The sequence below is a fragment of the Neodiprion pinetum genome, chromosome 6, assembly GCF_021155775.2.
Source record: "Neodiprion pinetum isolate iyNeoPine1 chromosome 6, iyNeoPine1.2, whole genome shotgun sequence".
In the NCBI taxonomy this organism is placed as follows: Eukaryota; Metazoa; Arthropoda; class Insecta; order Hymenoptera; family Diprionidae; genus Neodiprion; species Neodiprion pinetum.
This window is the reverse complement of record NC_060237.1, coordinates 8,495,536-8,518,271: the sequence shown is the minus strand read 5'-3', so window position 1 is coordinate 8,518,271 and position 22,736 is coordinate 8,495,536. Positions and strand designations below refer to the sequence as shown.

Genomic DNA, 22,736 nt, shown 5'->3' with positions numbered 1-22,736 from the left:
GTCCCTCTTGTTTCAATTAAATTGCATTTCACTTAGAAAATATACTAAAGCTTTGAGTTCGTGAGGTGACGATCAATAAAAAAAACTGCTTCGAACACCAGCGTGAAAAAACGCTCGTATTTCTTGACAAGCACTGGGGAATCATTCCTATGTATATGTATACCTGATGTATAACGTATCTGCCTACCTACATACGAATCTGGGCCAAGTTAAACTGGTTATGGAAAAACTTGCCTGTTGCAGAAGAAGAAGGAAAAGAGAAGGAAGAAAAGGCGAGGGGAAAAAAGTAAAAGAAGAAGAAGAAGAAGAAGAAGAAGAAGAAGACGACCTGAAAGACGAATATGATGAGACGCTTTGGGATATGACATAGCGACGTTCACCTCGCGGACGATTAAACAGATTTTAATCCGAAATCGAATTTATCGAAGCGTTTAACGTCTTCCTACCCCCTCCAAGTTTCTCGCGCCTCATTCGAGATAATGTAACGAATTCAATTCGTCGTGCGAGGATCGCAAGGGTTCGTCTCACGAATTGTTCCGAGGAACAACGAAGTCGGCAAAATGTTTCATCCTCGTTTCACGTTGCGTGCGGTAAAGCTCGAGACGCGAGGCAGCTGTTGACTTAACCTCCTGATGGTTCCGATAATACGAACCTGGAAACAGGTCATGTGCATTTGTGAAGGAATCTAAAAAATTCCCTCACTTATACAGACACTATCACGGCTTTTTACTTAGTTTTACATCGCGACGACGTTTTCATACAGACTTGTTTTTCTTTTTCCTCTCGCTGAGTGGATCGCTTGGTCTTGATACTCTAAATTCAAACAGCGCGCTAAAGAACACTCAGAATCGTTTGTTTTTTTCATCATAAACCAACATTCTTCCTCATTCCAGTCAAAAAGTCAATACACATCGAAATCCGAAGTATGAGGGTCAGGGCAATATGTCGTCGCATCTGTGTACTCATCAGCTGACAGTACGTAACACCGAGGCAAATAACCGGAGTATAAAGTCGCATAAAACACCTTGCAAGCTGTCGGCCTTCCCTCCCGTGACACTGAGTAAATATCGATTAAAACACGGCGTAATAACCAACGTTTAAAACTAAATACGAGCAGCCGGCAAGGCTCCCAGCCGCCAGACGGCGTCTCCGGCGTGTCTGCGCAGGCGCCGAGGCGGGAACGTTCGAAACATGACAAGATTAAGCCGCTGCGTAGAGGGATCCTCTACCGGCACAATCTTTGGACAACGTCACAATACGTGGGACTTAAATCGTAGAGTTACGAGAGCAATGCCTTTGACAATTTACGAGAACGTACAATGCCCAGGCTGTGTAATATCGCTACGCGGAGGTCCGTTTCGTGGAAGTCCCACACGATCGCCCGACGCATCCCGTCGACCCTCCCCCGCACAGCTGCACCACTCGGGCTACATTCCATTCACTCGACGAGCTCTCGGACGCCCTTAAGCCTTACGCACACGACTTATGTGCGTCCGATCCAACCGGTCCAACAAAGAATCGCCCGCATGCGTCGGTCCGTGTGTGTACTCCAACGTCCCGTGTCCAACACGCTCGCCTCGTCGAGGTCTTCCTTCCTTCCTTCCCTCCCTCCGTCCTCCTCCCCCCTTCGCCGACACTCGTACGTTATTCTCCTCACGCGCGATCCTCTCTCTGCCTCGCGTCGTAAAAAATTTTTTTGTTGCTACAATTTTGTATTTCGTGTTTGTTCCTTCATTGTTTGTTTGTTTGTTTTTTTTTTTTTTTCTTATCTCAAAGTGAAAACTTCTTCAGCACGGTAGTGATTTGAAACTCGACGAAACGAAATGTAACGAACAAGATCAAAAACAGTAATTGACGCTGCATTTCAAAGATATATATTGATCAAATTCAAACCAAAGCATTTGTTTCATACTTTAGTTACCGTAAGCCACTCGTATTATTTTTTGAAATTAAAAACATGGAATCGGAATAATAAAATGTAAGATAACTTTTAAACTCGGTACCAATATTTTATATAATAAATAAAGCCTATAATTATTCCACTCCTGATACTGCATTCTTCTCATTCTCTCGCAGTTTAGTTTCTGAAGGTTTCACTTCTACCACGCGTGAACTGCACGCATGTTTTTTTTCTCTCTTTTTTCTTTGGCGTTTCCTTCATCGCGTAATTTTCACCCACGAATGTCATTCTAGTACAATTATCGATCGCCAGGAAGACGTTCGAAGCTCTGTGTATTATATCGAGATGCTGTAAAGTTATTATACGTATAACACAAAGGCTTTTATTTCTATTATTATAATCGTTGTTTGAAATTTCATCGAAATTTTATAGCGACGCTGTTCAGATTCAGTGACACGACTTATTGCGAGCTGATTAACGCTTTCCGAATGTTGGAAGATTACGAGCTGCTGTACAATATTCGATACAGTTATAATCTTTCAAAAGAGTAAACGCTGATGCTAATATTAGTAGAAGTTTGCTAATATTAGGTATCGATAAATCTATGTCAAATTCAACAAGTAGCAGGGTATAGCTAATGAATTTTGATAAAAATTTTTTCATTCTCAAACAAAAATGTGTAGATAAAATTTTTTTTTTTTAATTTCAAACCAAATCTCAGAAATAAATCGTATAATTTGGGTTCTAATTTGTTCCGCATAAAATTTAAAACTCGTTTAATCACAAGCGCCCTGAAAAGTTGAAAGAAAATAGTTGAAACAGTTTTTAAATTGAAAAGATCGCATAGAAAAGATTCAGGATCAATGCAGTACGTATAATAAATAAACTTTCTTAACCCCGACGATTGTACTCGTCGTTAAAAAATTGGGACTCCCGACGCGATCCTTCAGAGATATAAATTTTCTTTCCGTCAAAGAAAAAACTCATCTTTACCTGGCATTCGTAAAATCTCGCATTGGCCAGCTTGCGATCATCCGTCTGCAGTCCGGACTGAGAAAATTGGTAGGAGCGAGGAAAGTTGTCGGGGATTTATACCAGGAGCGTTGGCTGCACTCGGTTTCTCATACTTCAGGGCCGAATCTCTCCTCGTGCTTCCTGGCTCTCTTTCTTCGGACGGCCTGCAGCCTGCTTACATTCCATTCAGCGTAGCCTCTCCGTGACTTCTCGACACATCCGCCCGCCTCGAGTATTTCAGCCTTTCATACTCGGTGCGGTACCCAGGTCTCGACTTATCGTTAAGTATATCGACGAGGAGGTGTGAATACACCTTGAAACGCTGTCTAACTTCGCGCCTATCGCGGTATCTGGATATTCCCGCGGAATCACGCTTTGCGAGATTCCTATCGGTATTGGAAATTTACCGCGCTTATGATTCTCCTCAATGCCCGTTTCAGTTCAGGGACGATCGACTTCACGCCCTCGGTGCTCTCAGCTTTCTTCTTTTCTTTGCTATTCTCATTCGGAAGAAGCTTGTATCATCGGATTAAAGCTGAGGGGACGATTTGCAGCAGGCAATTAAGGGGGTGCTGTACGTCAGTCTTTACCGACCGCGTTAAGCGTCGCTTAATTAAACTTTTACTATTATCAATTAATGCCTACGCATCGCGGATGTGAAAATTCCCCGTTCAGCGCAATTCTGCATCTAATCCCGAATACAAATATCCGAATAAGTTTTCTTTTATGCGAGAATAATGCCAAGAGGTGTATTCTTGTAATTGGATTACTACTTATCGCAGAAATACATTTCTTGGAGTTATTTTAGGGCGTAACAAAAAAGTTTTCTTCGGTATTACACGTAGAATTTCGCCGACTGCGACATTTTTGCAACAGTGCTGCGTAGTCTTTTACAATAGTCAAAATAAGTAACATTTTACTAAGACGGTAAAGACTGACTATGGCATGATTTTAAGGCGTAAGGTATAATCAGAGAAAATGTTAAACGAAATCGATCGAGACGATTCGATTGGAAAAAATATCACCTCGATGTTACAAAAAAATACCTCCTTTTTTAATGCGAATTTGAAAAAGTTTTGAAAGAATTCCAAAACAAAGTCGTTCCTTGAATTTCCATGAATTTCAGAACTCTCTACGATTCGTCTGACGACGAGTTAGAGCTTTCTTCAAATTCTTAGCAAATACAAACTGTAAACTATCCGGATACGAATATTACTCTAAATTTATGTCGAGTCTCCTGACAGAACGAGTAGTCTCGAACATAATGACATTGATCAAATCCGTGTAAACATAAATTTGTTTTAATTTCAATTTTCTTACGAATACCGTGTGCAAGTATACTGTTATCGAAAATAGTTGATCCTTGTAAGGATTGATTATCAAAGAGGAGGAAAAACGCGATTCCCAAATTTCCTATGTATCTCATGCTCGCTTATTTTTCGGGAGAAAACTGCAAGAGGAAAAAGAAAAGTGAGGTAGGAAAATACAGATATGTGTATATAACGACGTAGAGTGGAGTTGGATGGTCGGAAGCCATTGGAATCGATCAATTATTTGAAACCGACGTGTAATATGTTTCATATTCAACGTGACGTTTTTCAATCGAGGTCTTCAATTACTTGGAAAAATTGACCGGAGTGAGAAGAAATGCGGGTTATAACTCATACGGCAAATATCTAATTTATGAATACCTATTTCTCTCGCGGGACGAGCGGCCTGTCTCGTAAATTCGAACACATGTCCTTGCGGCAACGCTGCGGCATATACACAGCAGGCGAGAGACACGGTCATGGGAAAACAGCCATGGGAAGTTCTATCCGGGGCTGGTATAGGTGTGTGATGAAGAAGAAGGAGAAAAAAAGGAGAAAGAGAGGAGAGGGAAAATAAAAAGATTTCCTACCCCGGCAAAGTTATTTGTGCTTCTTCAACCGTGAGACGCATCGAGCAAAGTGCTAATCGATCGTAAAGAACATGCGCTGCTTCTGTGCGATAGAAATTAATTTTAAACGACGTTTTACAAGGAAATCTGGAAAATATTTGTAAAATTGTTGAACGCAGGTTAAATATCCGAGATATGTCACGGCGATGAAAATGGTGTCACGAAATAAGAAACAGAGCGAAAACGTCGATCGTTGATTCTTAATTGAATTCTAGTGTCAGTGATGAAAGTCTGTGATTTCGAAAATGCGTTACTTACGCCGTAAAAAGTAAAATACATTGACAAAAAAATTTCAAGTACCATGAGTAATCGAAACTAATACGCACGCGATAAACTTTTTCTACGGGGAAAATATTCGTCAAGATATTACATGATTTTTTGTCGATGTTCGCTAAAGATGCGGCAAAAATCAGAGTTGATTTATTTCCCGATCAGTGTCGAGATACGGCAAATTTTAAGAACTATTTAGGATATCGATAGAGAAAAAGAGGCTCGGTTGAATAAGAGAGGTCTGGCAAGTTTCATTAAACCATCGAGTTCCAAGAGCGTTCACCCAATTTGCTCGCGGTTGCCGCTGGCTGGAGATAGAAAAATAATTCTCTCATACCTTACACGTTCCACTCGAGACGATGGTTTGTCAAGGAGATAGGAAATTTTCCCAAAGTATTCCATCCAGCGGCAAGAAGAACTTGAGACTACTACGCGACGCTACGTGGTTAGGGTATGAGAGGAGCGATGCTTCGCCCGCATATTACATTCCCCGTGCTGTATACCTTCTTTGTACTATTGATAAAGGAAGAGAATGAAGAGAAAAAAAATTAAGTGGAAACAAAAAAAAAAAAAAAAGAACTTGGGAAAGCGTCACTAGTTGAATACTCCTCCCAGCTTCTGCGGCATTGTATTAGTTTACTGAAAAAGATGGCAGACGTGGCGCACGGAGGTCAGTCATTGATTCGTTTCCAATTAGTAACGATACACAATAACCGAGTCATAAATTCAAGACTCGTAACGCATATGCGAGAATCTTCTGTCGATGATGAAAGGCGAACTTCATTCAACAATGAATACACTATTTATACTAGCCTGATAGACCTGATGGTGATTAATTTTTATTTAAAACGTCATTGTTTCGAGAAATGAACATTTCGTAACCTAGACATAGCTTCTCATTTCATTATTGATCACGTGTTCAATTTCGTTGCGACATGTCAATCAAAATAATACTGAAAACTGTTCATTGAGGTCGCTACATTTTCGGAAAATATATTTCTATATACATGTTTTATCGTTGTTGATATTTTAGTTTTCGAAACAGATCCCGACACGACATAATTTACCTTACAAATTTCGATCGATTCTTGACAGAAAAATCAGGATGATGCAATTTTGTTTCGACTTATCGTTGTGATTATGAAACTTGATATTTGATAAGTTAAGATGCGGGGAAAGTGATTCTGAGACTGAATTTTGAGACCTCGTTTGGACTTTGAAAAAAAACTTTGAGGTTTTCTAAGCTTAAACGAGAACTTTTTGGATAGAGAGATCATGAGTAGATAATACCTCATTTAAACCTCAACACTGCGTGTAAGTCGCGATTCAATTACACAGGACTTGTTTGACTTTTGGAAGCGTTGATTGCAATATTCCTAGTTCAGACCTGAACTAATCCTCAAGGTTTTTTTTTCTTCTTGAATTCCGTATATTCGAGTTTAAATACAGGGTGTAAATGAGACCTAAATTCGAGTCAGCATATCTGAATCACAAAGAAACAAACAGTCAAGAGGTACAAACGAGTTCTAAAATTTCGACAACGACATTTTGTTATTCACAGAGACGTCAATCGTTCCGCAATTAAATATGTCAAGAAATTGTTGGTTTGATAAAAAAAAAAAAAAAAAAAGGCTCAAGATCACCGAGTAACTGCCAGGGTAGAGAAATAATTTTCGAATTCAAGCCAGTGGAATCGGTTGTTGAATTTTGTGCCTCGGCGGTCCGCGGTAAGAGAAACCGAGTCGAAGACGACGTCTTGCCGCGGGTTTTCGTCGAAGGACCTGGAAGGCCCAGCCGAGACAATAGAGGACCGTTAGACCCGGGCTTGAAGGGAGTCTTAGAAGTGAAAGAGAACTGGTTGTGAAGTGAACTCCGGGGGGAAGCCGAGGAATGCGTCCTCTTGGACGGCGGCGATCATCGTCTCGGAACTCTGCCCTCTTCGTCTCGCGTTATGGCGTTATGGCGCGAGGCGAGAACCTTTGGGAACGAGCCAAACAAAGAGGGACACGCCGATATGGAAGCCATTTTCCACCGGGTTGAGAATGCCGGTACTTATTGCTTCAATCATTTGGGCTGCAATCGAGACACGCGGAAAGGGAGAAAAATTCTCCATTATTTTCGAAGTGGGGAAAGACATTTTGCCCGGGGGGTTAGATTCAAGTTCGATCTTTTGAGGAGAAGCGAGGCTTGGATCGAACTCGAATCGGTTCCTCGAGAATCGATCCACTTTAAAACCGACTCCGAAGAAGCGATTATGAATATTAAAATTTCGATTATTGGCGAGCAAGTGAAATCAGAAGCGCTGCGAGGGGAAGCGAATGAAACTGCATGAAACGAAGTGTGGAAGATTGTACAACATGAATGAATGCCAAACACAATATTTCTACAATGCAGACTCGTAATTACATACATGTTACGGTTAACGATACCTAACAAGTCGCTTAGAATTTATTTATGGCATCGACTCGCCTTTGATTCCCGGCCTGAAAAATGGATTCATGCAGGATGAAAATGGCGAAGAACTGGTTCACATAGTCCATTTTTTTTCGATAATTTGAATCCATCTGCATACTATTGTTAGAATACGAAACTTTGTACTGCCTATGATTTAATCTCCAAGTGAAGAATGATCGCAGTTCGAAGCAATAGAACGGTTTTTTGATCATTGTAGCCAATTCGTTTAGCATCGACCGGAAAGTTCAGTTTCTTGACAAGTTTACACGTCATTTAAAAAAATTATTTCCTGCCTGAGGGGGAAATGGAAACACTAGGATCGCTGCGTCGGACGTTTGAGTCACTGAACCTGAGTCTCGTCTGTGCGGAAAAAGCCGTCAGTCAAGCCTCGGCCGAGAGGCTTATAGCCGAGATGAACGGAGAAAAACGAGAGAGAGAGAAAGATTTCAATACAATACAGGGTTGGTACAGGGTGCTATTAAATGCACGAGACTTAGTGATTTTACAGTAAAACGGCGAGTGTTTCGCTCTTCGTTAGGGGTACCAAATCGGTCGTTCTATTTCGATGGAAATACAGAGGCAACGGCACACAAGTGGCGGGTGAGGGACGAAGAAGAAAAGGTGGCAGGCACACGTTCAGCGGCAGTAACCATTGTTTTATAGGTCGTGGGTAAATCTTTCCGAACAAACCAGACCCGACACAAGTATCTTTCTACAACAGATCCACGTGTTCTGGATGGTGCAAATCGAGTATAAATGTTTCAGTTGAGTTAGTATAAAGTCTTTTGCGAGGAGCGTGAACGGACACATTTCACGTTAAAGGTGGAATCGTTGAAGCTCGTTGACAAAATTTTAAGCATTGGATTTTAAGCATTTACAATCAGATTGTGGTAATATTCTTTACATACAACGGGAACATGTTTTACGCGTTTTTCCATACTTGTATACCGTTGACAGAGTATCCGTTTATATGACGAATGCGCATGCGCGGAGTAAAAGTGGTCTTTTCTGTACCGCGCGCATGCGCTGTCGCAAAATGATCTGACATTACGCGACCCTAACCTCAATTTTGTGTTCCGTGAAAAAACGCGCGATATACTCTTGTTGTACAAAGAATCGCGTGCAACAAAGAGCCAACGGTCTTTTCGCTTCGCGTATTTGCAATATTCGTCTTTGGTTCGCCTACGACTTATATCGCAAACGTACGATCGACCCGAAAAGATCGAGTTTATACTTTCTTGATGCACGATACATTATTTTTCCGGATTAGAAACAGAGTTTTTACGGTCATTTTCAAGCGTGACTGTACCTCAATATGTGCACGGAGTGTTAATCTGATGGACGCTTCGAAGTTCTTAGATAGTTTGTCCAGACGGTCGGGCAGACGAAGCTCGTTCAATCAGTAAAGTGAGTCTCCTCCTCCCGTCGTCCGAGTGGTAAGCCGCACCCAATTGCGACATTATTATCATTGGAAAATACCCCTCGACGGTGAGCTGCTCTTTCTTTTTCCGCTTGCCCCGTTTCAAAACATCTTCAAAAGCAATTGATCGCAGCTAGAGAGTCGCTTCTTCAAACGAACAACACGATTTATCATTTTCTGAATAGAGTCACCGAGTCCAAAATTTAGTATCACCATTTTGAACGCCAGTGTAACTCGCTTGTGAATTGGCTCATGTTCTTTCTACAGTACACTAGCTGATAATGAAAATAAAAATTGCGGATCAATTAGTAAGCAAGCGTTCAATGAAAATCACTCGAGGGAAACTCGAACACGAAAAAGTCACGGATTATACACCGACAGACAAAATGTGAAGCGGAAAAGAATTTTATCCTATGACTAAACAGCTTTGTGCTTTTTGCCAGTCAAAGAATACTGATAATTGTTTTCTCGCCAAGTTCACAAGTGACGTCAATAAATATTTCATTTTCACAAACACGCGGCGATATTCACAAAGATGGACCGCAGCAGTCACGACTTATTCGCAAATATTACCATCGCGGTCGAACGTGGAGAACGTATGTTATCCAAGGACATGGTTGGCTACATCTAGAAACGTACACATTGACCATACGTCGACGCGTGTCAGTTCGCAGGTTATGAATAAAAAATTGCACGATAGCATGAGAGATACGTCGCACGTGTTCCAGATTCAACGTGAAAGACTTTTTCGACTTTTTCGAATTCATTACCGAGGCCTTGGAGACCTGAGAGACTGCAGAATTCGCGAATGCATTAGCGACGTCGCGATCATCAGTGCACCTGAAGTTGGTACGATAAATCAGCTCCACCCGCGGCAAAGCGATTCTGTAACTTTGACGCAAAATACATAAATAAATTATGTAAAAAATTTCACGAGATTGTTTTTCTTCTAGGTTTGTTTATTTTTCATTTAAATATACACTTAGAATATACGTGCAGCTGATTCCAGAGCGTGGATGCATGCGACAGAAAAGTCTAGAAGAGGAGCTCGATGCATATGCTGATCGTAGTTCTCGCAAAATGCATCTCATGTATTTATTCATTGACACAGCATCGCGGAATATATATTTTTGCCGCATAAAGTATCGTGAATAAAAATAAGACAAGGTAAAAAAAAAAAAAAAGAAGATAACAAAAGGGAAAAAGAAATACGGTACAAAAGGTGGGTCAAAATATAGATCTATATCCTTTCGACGGTACGTTATAGTGGAGCTTTGACCTCAACGCAGTCACGTTTCAAACCATCGTGACTTATAATATTTCTTCTTCTTTTACCGGCTCGGGACACTGATTAAAAAAATGGTTTGTCAAACTTTGAATCTCACCAGTCGTTTGTTTTCTAATTATGCGGATGACAAGTCGACGCTGGGGATGAAAAAAAGAATCAAAGGGAATTCGATCTCAGGATTTTTGCTAAATTGCGAGAAACGGCTGCGCTAGTTAGCGCAATGGGAATCCGCAGGGGTTATTAATTAGCGTTACTCGGTAATCAGCTTTGCCGGGCGCGCTGCGTGGGTATGGAGGTTATTCTACTTTCTGCGTCGAGGAGGTCTCGGAGTTTGAATGCGACCGTTAGGAAGTGGCGGCTGGTGCGTCAACCAGGAAGCACCGGCATCCAAGATATCTTATTGAGAGCTTATGGGGCTTCACGTACAACTTCTGGTGTAATTATGAATTACGTCATCTAACTTTTCCCATTAATTAACTCTGCCGAATATCCTGCAGTCGAAATATCCCAGGGGACCCGTTAAATTAACGATAGGAAAGCCGGCCGACCGTTACTATAATATTGCTAACTAGATTCCCGCGAAAATTATCACCACATATAGCTATTGCAGGCAAGGCAAGAGAGACGTGCGGAGAAGATCGTAAAAGGTTGCAAAAACTTATGAAATTGAGAGAAGTGATTTTTAGGATAGAAATGCTTGCCCGAACTACTTATACTAATTACTCATTAATTGGGGTGTGTCTTTGACTTTTTTCCTAACCCGACTCACCTAACTTAACCTAACCACTTATACTAATCACTGATTAATTTAGGTGTTTGTTTAATTTTTTTTCCTCCTACTCGCAAGCAACAATGCTTATAAATTAAAAACCACCCTTAAAGTAGACTTCCATTAATTCTTTTCTTAAGCTTTTTCAATAATAACGTAAAAGCTTTTGACGGAGGTTGCACTCGTATTTTAAGGGGTAAACCTTAGAGGTGGTTTTTATACCTTGAACAGTCGAATTGGCTTGTAAAAAATGTATTCGATATTTTTTAATACACTGCAACATGTCGCGGATCTTTAAGAAAATCGTTGACGTACATTTCGGGGTCCTTTAATAATTGTAAGAATTTAAAAGCTATAACTTATCGTTAGTCCAAACCGCAATTCCCGTTTATATTTTCCGCCACATCATTTTCACCCCGAGTCCATCTTATCGGTTTGACGCTGACCAAAGAGTCGGAAAATTTCTTTGTTTACGTCAGGATCCCAGCGCTGTATTAAGGCGGCAGAACAGTTTCCTCGTGCGAAATAATTGCGAAATAGGTAAAACGCGATCGCAGAACTGAGCAGGAAATGGAAAATCGATTGCTCGGAAGCTATCAGCTCCGTGGCTGATCGACGAAGGGCGTTTCGACAGGTGAGCGAATCGGGACGGGAGGAAAAGGCCCGCAGAGATAAACGCTTCGAGAAGATACCGAGAGGAGGACGCGTTTTCCTTGGCAAGCCCGATTCCAGCCGGCCGAATCTAATCCAAGCAGCTGACTCGGGGAAATGGTTACGGAACGAGCTGCCACTGGATAAACTGGACCTAGAACTAGGAACGGATTAATTAACTCGGGGGTAAAAAAATTCCAGAACCCACTGAACAGTGCCCGAGACTTTATCGCCTCGACGAGATTAGTCGTACGCGTGTCTCACCTGTTATACACCTCTTGCCTATAAATATGTAGGTATACTTAGGATTAGTAGTGAGGAGGCGATTCCGTAATCGAGGCTACCAAACGTCGGTGTAACCGATAAAGTTCGTTTAACCCTTTAATTCACGTTGGGACGCTCGGCGTCCCACTTTTTTATTTATTCAACTACTTTTTAGGTAACAACTGCCGAGTTTTTTCGTTGCACGTGGTCCCTGAAACGTATCTAGGTCTAAGAATGAAACATCAAATTTATTTGTTTATTTATTGAAAAAATAGCGCACGTAAACAAATCGTCGAAATTCGTACTTTTTCACGAAAAGAAGCATTCTATGCTGATCTATATTAGTTATAGAATTTTTTCAAAATTTTTCTTCGCGTTGTTTTTGTTTGCTCGTCATATTTGATCCACCGGTTTGAATTTTCGAATCTCGAGTTCAGATTCGTAATCTGGCAGTTAGGGGTTATTATAAATCTTGTTTTTGATATTACTGAAAATTTTTCTGTACAAAGTTTTTCTTGTATACAGAAGTCATTACAACTGTTGACTTTTGTGAAATCAAAATTTCTGTCGATATAAAAAAGAAATATTTCGAGAATTTATGATGTTTGTTTATTTTAGTCGTTTTATTTTTTATACTTTTTTTTTTTATAAAATCTTGCTTCACTGCAAACCCCTGAAAACATATTTAACGTCATTGGCTGCAATCGGATCTCTCCAACTATTTTCGTACATTGAGTCAGAAGGATAATTCGCAGCCTCGATGCATAGTTGTGCAATTATTTTCCTTGCCAAAACGATTTCACAAACCATTGCTCGACTGTCGGCTAATATTGCGATCAACGGCTTGGATCACAACGGCAACGATTTCATCATTTCCAAAGATGTAAAAATCGTGTAAAAAACGCAATTTACTAGCGGTTAAAGACGTGTCACAGAATTTCCTGACTCAAGAACTCGCGTTCCGTTACAGTTTTGCTGGCCTGAATTATTACAAGCGACCGCAGAATCGAGTGGGCAGAAATGCGATTGACAATCGCTTAACAAACACGGTTTTAAGCGATCGAGACATCGAGCTACGTTTCTATTAATAACCATTGTCGAAGGTCAGTTGCTACGATTTCGCGAATCGCTTATTACCCGGACACAGCGATGAATTTATACGACTTAAGTCGACTATGTTGCTGCTGCGATGACTCGGCAGATCTGTTCCGAGGCATCCGTTCAATTTTTTGCACCTTCGACGGTTTTTGGTGTTGATAAGTCGATCGATAGCCGCAATCAATTATTTTCCCATAAGTCGTTCGCGTTCTTTTTCTCTTCCTTCGGCGAGTCCTCGAACAGTTTTTAATTTACCGCCGGCGCGTTTCCTACAAGGACACGGAAAGTTTCTTACCGAGGAAACTGCCGCGGCTTGAGAAAACCGCAAAACTTTGGTCGCGGTGTTTCAAAGGGCTGAAAAGAGTCCGACAAAACCCGGTTGTTCTGCGGCTGAGAATCTGGACTTCCACAAGTGGTTGACCCTGGATGGCAAAGTGATGTTCTCCAAGCGAACTCTCCGGCGCTCAGCTGGCTCGTGCGGATAGATTTTGATCTCCTGTTTCATCTCTCTTGTCAGGCGAAACGGGCTCCTCGGTCACGAAACGTTTGGCAACTTGTTCGGACTGCCACACCTTCAGAGAATTTTTGAGGATGAAACTGCCGTCCTGCCTCATTCTACTTTACGTTAATTTCATGCGTTATATACTTAGATGAAATATATATTCCAGTCACGAAATGGTTTCGGATCGTAATTTTGGCTAATCAACTCTGACCGACAAGACCGAGACTGTAATATAACTATTTAGAGTTCATTGATCCTCTTCACTCGGAAGCTTTCGTGATCTTTTTGTACTGAGTACAAAGTCCCATCGCTGCATCACCGGCACTCCGTCAGCGGCAATGAAGTAATTTGTAAGCTATTCCGATCGAGGCTCGGTAATTGTTGGCAATGTAAAAAAATAAAATAAAAATAAATAAAATAAAGCAAATTCACCAAGATATCAAAGAAAAATAAATAAAATACTGAAACACGATTGTACAAAGTTGTGGATCAAGAAGACCGTGAACGTTACAATTGTTATAATTTTTAATCCAGCGATACGAACATTGAACCGAATTTCTTTACGACCTTCATCTAATATGTTTTGTCGAATGCTTCGAATTTCTTCTATATCTCCGATCAATATCCGAACCTTCAATTTTTTTATTCAGCTAACGAAAGGAGGAAATCGAATACCATGATACCTAGTACCGAAAACAGCGGTTTGCAACGGTCTCGTCATAATAACGGAATGCAGAAAATCTGTGGTTTTGTTCATCGTGTAATGCAAGCGGGTTAAATTAAACTACCGAATCGTCGCCTGAGTGCCGTTACCTCTTGCAAAGATCTTGACTGAACTTGAAAATCAGCTTTTATATTTAACCCGGCACGAAACGCGCATCACTCGCGTGTCACCAGAAGTTTGAATGACTGTACGTGCAAATCCGTCTCCTTTTCTTCTACGTTCGTAAATAACAAATCATTCTGTCATCTGGTTAATTCAATTCGATTTTTTACATGACCTTGTTTATATTCACTATACGAAGCAACGCTCCTCTCTATATTATTTGCGCTAAAATATTGCCGGGTGAACTTAATTTTTCTCTCTTCTGGCGCTTTTTTTCTATCCCCTTTTGTCTTGTTTTTTCTTTACGCAGTCGTCGCTAGCCGTGAAAGAACTGCTTGAATTACCTCCGAGCGTATAACGTATCCCGTCTGTGAGTGGGCAGTGGAGTATCTCGTTCAATTAAGTGTTAATTAATGTTACGATATGACGTCAACTCCAACGCCTCCTAAGAAATAAACGGCTCCTCTCGCCAGGGTCGATGCCTCTTTCTCAACTCTTTATTTTCGAGTATGATGCCAATCTCTTATTTTTCCACTAAGGAAACCTGCAGCGTTCCCCACAACAAGAAATCGTAACGCGCCCATACGGCACGTGTAATGGATAGAGATCATTTTTACAGCTCAAAGTAGTCGCCAAAGTCTCTACGAATCATAGCGATGGAGAAAGATCAGTCCTTAACATTCATATATTCAAACAGTTTTTTAAACGATACATGTTTTACTCAGCTTTTCTAGTTACGGTAACAAATGAAATTTTTCTCAGTGCAGATGTCTATGGCCTATTTCCCAAAGGACTCCCGAAGACTAAAGAAATGGCTAATCGAACACCGGACTCGGCATGCGGTATGGCGGTGCTAGCGTTTATTCATCCCTTTTTATCCTGCGGTTTCCGGGCCGCTCCAGGAGTCCGGAACCGTGCGGTAGCCATAAAAGAAATGGGTCAGCTCCGGCGGTTGTCGCCAGTCGCCACTTCTCGTGCTTCAGTGCGACACTTCCGTTCGAGAGTGGTCAGCTCCGGTCGGGACAGAAAGACCCTTTCTCACGAGAAATAAATCCCTCCGCCATCTTGGAAGTCATGCAAGGACAAGTGCTGGATAATGATTGCAGGGTTCGTTTTTAGCAAACACATTTCAAAGGAATAGCTGCGAACCTTTCCTGTGACATCTTCGACTCTCCTTCCGTGTAAGATCTTGAAATGTTTCACATTTTCCATACAAAGTGGAAGATTCGTCACCTCTGGCTTTGTTCAGCAATGGGAGAAGTCGGTATCGTGAGTTCCGTAAAAAGATTGGCGACATCGATGAAAAGGCACTTCACGAATGGACGAAAAATGACATGGAAATATGCGTATATCCATAGTTGTGAGACGAGTACACCCAAAAAGGAGTAAAAATTATAGCCACAGAGTGAAGCGCAGAGGCAAACTGGGAAAATAACTGCCGTCATAAATTGGAAAGAACCAAATTTGTTCGTGGAATTTACAAGACGTACACTGAGAAAAATTTCATTTGTTATAGTAAGTAGAAAAATTGAGTTAAATAAAGTTCCTTTTGCCAAAGGTGCATGATACATGCCAAAGCTTGATCTGCTCGTCCAGCGAATTTGTTTTCTAGGTGCACCGGAAGCAGGATCGAACGAACTACCATGCAGTCGAGGGCATGCATTGGGAGGCATCCTGGACGCGTAATCGCATTCGTATCGCGGATGAAAAAAGGTTTCGTTGCCTTAAACCTCTTGGAGCCTTGCGGCAGCTGGATGTTGAGGAAACTCTCACTTGACCTTCGGTCAATTATCAATGACCGTATGACTTTATCTCCGAGAATGTGATGATTCACTTGGTTCCTCTGCGGAATGCTGCATGGCTGGTGTGTCAGAGACAAGCGCGTGGTGATCGGACGACGGCACTTAAATTCCCGACTCCAGACACTTCCTATCGCTCGCTGCTCGAACTTGTCTAAAAATAAAGCGTCGAATACCGTGCGAGATATCGAATCCTGGACAATCGAATCCACGAACGAGCTTACGCAGAGACAAATTTTTGGTTTGAACAGGATTTCCGGTCATGCCGTTTCATTCGTATGATCAGGAGAAGACTCGATTGTTTTGTATTTTAAGAAGACGGTTTAGTCGGTAATTGAAATAAAATTCGACGTAAAAATCCGACTACATCGCTTCCGCTACGACGGTCGTTTTAAACGATTCAAGACTAAGCAGCTACAGTCAAAAACCGGGTGACAATGTTGAAGCGAATAATTATTGACATTCCTTGTAATTGTATCATCAGCTCATGGCAGTGGTGGTAAAGTGATTCTGGATTAACAATAAATCGTCGAAATGCAGTTTCTGGTGAAATGGTGCCGTTCCAATGCTTCGCCAAATTAAAGTCACGAAAGATTATATTCCTCAAATATTTCAATGAAATTTTCACGATGACAGGTGACGATTACGTCGTGATAAACACATTGAAATACCAAAGAGCCATTCCCGATAATTGACGTAATTGGAAATCTATTTGCTTTGAAATGTAAATGCTCGGTATCGTCGCCTGCGGAACGAGAAGCGCGAAGGAAGAAGCTTATATACGCGAAATCGTTTAATTTCTTGCGGCCTCGTGCGGATCGTCGTTTTGCGGCCGAGGAAATATTTTAATTACCTTAATTAAGGCGCGCTCCCTGGTACTTATGTGGAACTGCGTATACTCGGGGCTAATTATCCGTGGCTGCTATTTAGAACAGCCTGTTATTGTTTTCATTATTTTTCAGACAATTTCGTGCGGTCTAACCTGCCCGCGAACCTTAATTCCAGAGGAAGGGTACACGAGATGATGTTTTAGAGGGACTGGTCTGGGGAATTCTATCTCGACTCGGTCTCATTACGAAAAGCTTACACGCTTCAGTCCCCTTGGGTTTATTTCAGGAACGAGTCATATCTCATAGCGATAATAGAATGACGCGCGTGAAACGAGAGAAAGAAAAACATCCGACGGAAAAACGATTTGCCTTTTCAATTATGCAATTTTACCATTTGTTCCGTAGTTCAGGATTGCACGGGAACACGCAGTGAGGAAACTATCGAGTGAAGAACAGTGAGCTTTTACTCTAAGGGGATTACAATGATTGCGGTATTAAGTCCAGAGTAAGATTGTTGAACAGGAACTTCCGCAGCGTGCACTTACGAAAGTTATTACTATCCCGCTTAGGCGCAGTAAAACTTGTACTACAACAATATCGATCGCGGAACCTTCTCTACGTAATACCGTATTCGATTTATCTCTTCGTTCGTTTTTTTATCACCAAAACTTTCCTCCACACTCCCTCATTGTCGTCAGTTTTGCACGGATCAGCAAGTGACTCGTATTATACTTGAATACGAAAAACACGTTTAGAAATGGTGAAAAAGTTCCTGGTTAAGCCGAGATGTGTTCGAATTTCAAATTCTTCGATCGAACAGATTTATAACGATCCAGGCTCGTGGAACGAAAGGTTCCAGAACCGAGGTGACTTGAGAAATAGGAGAACATCGGTGACTTGAGGATGCACATTTTGCAGCATCTTCAAAGTGGTTTTCATATTTTCTACCCACAAGTTTGACCCTCGATTTACTCGTTTGCCCAACTTATTTATTTTTTTTTTATTTGCTTCACTGTACGTTAAAATGCTGAACATGCATTCTTGAAGTGGAATGGTTTTGGATGGAGCGGAAGATTTTTTAGAAATGTTCGCTTTACCGTACGGAACAGGTTTAAGTCTCCTTAAATCCAAATTTTGGACCGTTGGTGAAAAACGGAACGGATTTCTCTTCGGTTCTCGTTCTAAAATTCAAAAAAAAAAAAAGAAAATAATACTCTTCCATTGGTTTCTTCAAATACCACGCCAGACGAAACCCGGACCTTTGAAACAAACCAACTCGACTACTCGTGATCTTTCCCAACGGTTGACCTTCGCGTGGAGTTCCCAGCATCGGCGTCTCGTCTCAATTTATTCGGCCGTTAAACCGAAGCTGTAATAAGTCGCTCTCCTGGCTCGCCGATGTCAGTTATTGCATTATCGTCCGCTCGTGATTGGCGGATCGAGAGTAAGCAGATCCGGCGATGTTACTTCGGGGGAAAGCACCGCAGATTCCTACGTTACCGATCGGCTCAGGTAAGACGAAGACGTTTTATCGTCGCGTAATAGAACGCCCGTCGTCCAGAACCCGGAGTGCCTAACCAACTTCAGGTAGTTAACAACGCACGAGGAAAACCGCGGACGCGATCACGCACCGTCGAGATTTATATATAGAAGGCTGTTAGAATCACTCCGGGTCAGCGCACCTTGCATTAGCCACGCACCAGCTACCCACCTCCGGGTGCCCATTTTTAGCAAGGCAATTCGCGAACTTCCGCTGCTTGACGCCGAACCCTGGATACTTTTGCGGATTTTGATACACCGACGGTGTGGAGGCTAGTTTCACGGTTAAAAATCATCGTCGCAACTCGGATTTGCCGGAAAACTTGCACGTTGTGGTTTTACTCGTTTCAAGTTCAGCGAATATATATCTGGCGGGGAAAATTTACTGTCGTCAGTGAAAATTAGTGAATTTATTGCTGTTCCTTTGAACCAAGTTTGATTCTTTTTTATTCATAGAAAAATGAATCGTTTTGTCACATTTGATTGGTATACTTGCCGCAATGGAACAGATTTCAGCTGCCTTATGCGGGTTTTTTCTCTTCTCGTATCAAAACTTAAGCAGGTTTCCATGGATTGAAAAATGTTGTTCCGTCAAAAGGATCGATTTACGAATTTTTCAACGGCATTTTTGAACGAATTCGGATAGTAGGCGGGACGCTACTCTCCGATGAAAAGTTGGAAAATGATTTGATCGAGTTTTCTTTAAAGCGGAAAACGGACGAAAAATTTCGGAATTAATACGATACGATAACTTTTTGCCACATCAAATAAGAATGGAAGTATAGCATTAAAGACCAATAGTTTGTTAAAAATTCATATCTTTCTTCTGGAAATTCGATAATTTCGTTTTAAAATTATGCAAATTAAATTGGGCGGAATATATTTAAATTTTTGTTCATTACAAAAAATTTCTGCTATAAGCAATTGCTGTGGCTATTATTAGAAATGATCCAATTTTTACGAGATATACAGGATGGCTAATTTTAATCAATCCAGTCAAATATTTCGAAAACCAAAAGTGACTCACAATGAAAAATTTGATGCACTTTCAGATGCCGATGGAAAAAATTTACTGTTCCGTTTAAAACGACCAAGTTGACCTTTGTCTGATCACTTACGAAAAATCTGAGACTTTCGTTTTCTTTCTCTCTTCGAAACTCATAACTTTTGTCTAAAAAATTTTTCACACTTTGGGGTTTTCGAGATATTTGACCGGATTGATTAAAATGAGACAGCCTGTAAACGTTAGAATATCAAGTGAAAATGTAAATGAGCCGGAATCTTTACTACGAACGATATAATTTCTTTCGACAATTGGTGCTACGGTAAAAACTAGAGATTGCTTATCCCCGTCGTTGCAGGTCAAACCGACGAATTAATCTTCTTGCATTCGCCTTGTTTTTCATTTTTATTCTTCGTTCTTTTCCTCTCTTTCCCTCTTTTTGTTTACTTTGTTTAATTACACACAGTTTTCTCATAGCTCAGGTACATGGAAAGTTTTTATCCCGAGCTCGTTAGTCGCGTACAAACATGATATGAAAATTTCACGGTTTCTCATCGCGCTGAGGGCTTTCTTTGAGCATGATTGAACAATAAAGAACTTTTACGATGGCAAATTTTTCGCTCTGTCTTGGCTCGTGGCGTGCCTTCTATTTTCTCTCAGACGGCACTGAATTATTGCTGGCGAAAGAAGCTCGGAAAAAATAAAAATAACATAAGAACAAGAAGAAACAAGGAAAAGGCTCGTAAATCTTCAGCTTTCTCTGCGTACGTGTACAGGCTCGGAAAATTGGGAATGATTTGATGGATGATTAATTCGGCGATGACGATTGAAATTCAGCCAAGATTCATCATTTTACAGATCCCTGCTCTAATTCAATCTAATCGTAAGTAAGTTTAGGTTAATTACTTTGTACAAGACTCGTTAACGTCTTAATTTCTCACTGCATTCATTAAATACAAGATAAAGTGAATTACCGAAACTAGGTGATATTTATAAACTCAAGTGTACTACATAAAACTGTTTTGCATTGGAAGCTCGTTTAATTGTTCAAAATTTGTTTCAAACAAAATTAAATTATGAAATTTATTTTCTTTCAGTCCAGTTCCAGAAAGTTCGAAGTAACTTTAGCTTATTCGATTTAACACTTTTGAAATAACATTCAATTGATATACTATGAAAAATTCAATCTGCGTATATTTTGAATAAATAATAAGCTAGTATATATCGAAACTAAAAAATATCTCCTGACACTTTCCAGTGATGAAATCAAATCTGTAATTGACTGCAGGTATATTTAAACATTGCAGTTTAATTACTTCTCAGAAATTAATTTCACCGTCAAAAAGAGTCTTACGAATCAAGCGAATCATTAGGAAATTCAGAATTGCTAATTTGAGCGAACCCCTTCGCGTTGAATTTTGCTAAATTAGGGTGATTTCTCGTACTTCCGTAACTCCTTCTGCACCCCATTTGAATTCAGATACCCGTCCGAAGTTTTCGTTGATTTAAATATTTTCAACGTCGAGTATTAATGCACGAGCCAATAAAATTCCGGAACTCGTTCGTTATTCTTAACCGCGTAAATCGAAGTCTACCGAATTGTCTTTTGACGCTTTTATGCTCTGCTCCATTTCCGATAAGTTAGCAAATTAAGGTGCTCTGAGGAACCGCGTGTCGGTAATTGGAACTGTCTTTTGAGACCGTGAAAATTCGCACATTATACTCGCATATTGATGTCAGTCCTCCAAATGATCAACGGTGAAAGAGGAAAATGAAACGGTCGGCGACTGTCGATGCAATTAATTATTTTTTAATTACCTGTACTGCGGCGGCCTCTTCCTTTACAACATCCCTTGCTTTGATCACTTTCGATTCTGCGAACAAATTTCAATCGCATAATTATTCGTTACTCTTGCAAATTGCAGCGTCTGATTTTAAACGTTTAATATTCAAGATACATCCGTTGCTGGGAATGATTACGTCGAATTTGTAAATCTGAAACTCTGCCTAACGAAATCAAATGTTAAATTGAACATAATAATTCGAATTTCCAGTACCGAATATCTTTATATTCTATGAATCCGTAATTATTATACATCTCTTTCATTTCCTTTATTGTAAGAAATTTTTTACCCTCTTAAATTATTTACTACAGTATATACCTATCTATAACACGTCGCATCGGATTTTGCGTTTCGTGTTTTTAAGATAAAACATTTTGTCACTGAATACATTTACGTCAAAAGATTTAACAATACTAACGAATAAATTTGACGTACATCGGTACGATGTATCGAATTATGCGGACGTGTGTTACGGAGTTATTTATTTCACGTTGCAATTATCCAATTCAATTTATTTTGCAACAGTTTTTCATTAGCACTGAAAGACGATTAAATAACAAGTGAAGTGACTTGGGATTAATTAGGACCAAAAATACTTCTTGAGTTCTTCATTCTTACTGCACTACGAATGAGATAAATAGAGAAACATTCGAATTCTCGTCTTTCATTGGCTTTTGATGCATTTGGATAAAATGTTTTTGTCCTATTGAGCTATAGCCGCGGGCTTCTGGGGCCAATTAGCGATGTTTGGTTTGTGTCACGTTGACACTCCGATTGATAAATACGTGTTAATTGGCAAAGAATCTATTCATACGCGTTTTGTACAGGCTGCTTTACATATGTTTGATAACCGTTGATATATGTGGGACATTTCGCTACACTCAAATCGAATGTTCAACCCTGAATATCTCGAGTCTGGTATCAATTTTTTCTTACACGTACTTGTTTTATTTCTAAAATGCACTCAGATTTGATTTAACGATTTATTCTCCTTTGATTGCTTTACTCCGATCATGGATTGTTTCAGCGTGAAAAAACTGCGAACTTATAAAACGACAAACATGAGTGGAAAAAAATTGTCGTCTTCAAAGTCGGAAATAATTTGTCTCTCATTTAATCTATTTATTCGTATATTTCGTTAACAACTAGTGAAATTAGTATAACTTTTATAGATGCAACGTCTCTCTGGATTTTTTGGAATGGAAAATCAAATTAATTCATTGTACATAAAAATCCGAGTGTTCCAGCCGAATCTTGTCCAAACAGTCAAATACCTTAACAACAATATATCCTGCGTGTTTGAAATGCTGCCTTTAACCAGAAATT

At 40.4% G+C, this 22,736-nt stretch overlaps 1 protein-coding gene across 3 annotated transcripts in view; it reads right to left on the bottom strand.

The window, feature by feature from the left end:
• The window catches only part of brat (brain tumor), a 160,032-nt gene that overhangs the window by 108,351 nt on the left and 28,945 nt on the right, over positions 1 to 22,736 (bottom strand). For 2 of the 3 annotated variants that reach the window (XR_011177412.1, XM_046630545.2), the window contains exon 2: positions 21,385 to 21,440. The exons of the other annotated variant lie outside the window; for it this stretch is intronic. The gene's annotated coding sequence lies outside the window, so the exon portion shown is untranslated. The remainder of the gene's footprint in view (positions 1 to 21,384; positions 21,441 to 22,736) is intronic. 3 annotated transcript variants of the gene reach the window in all.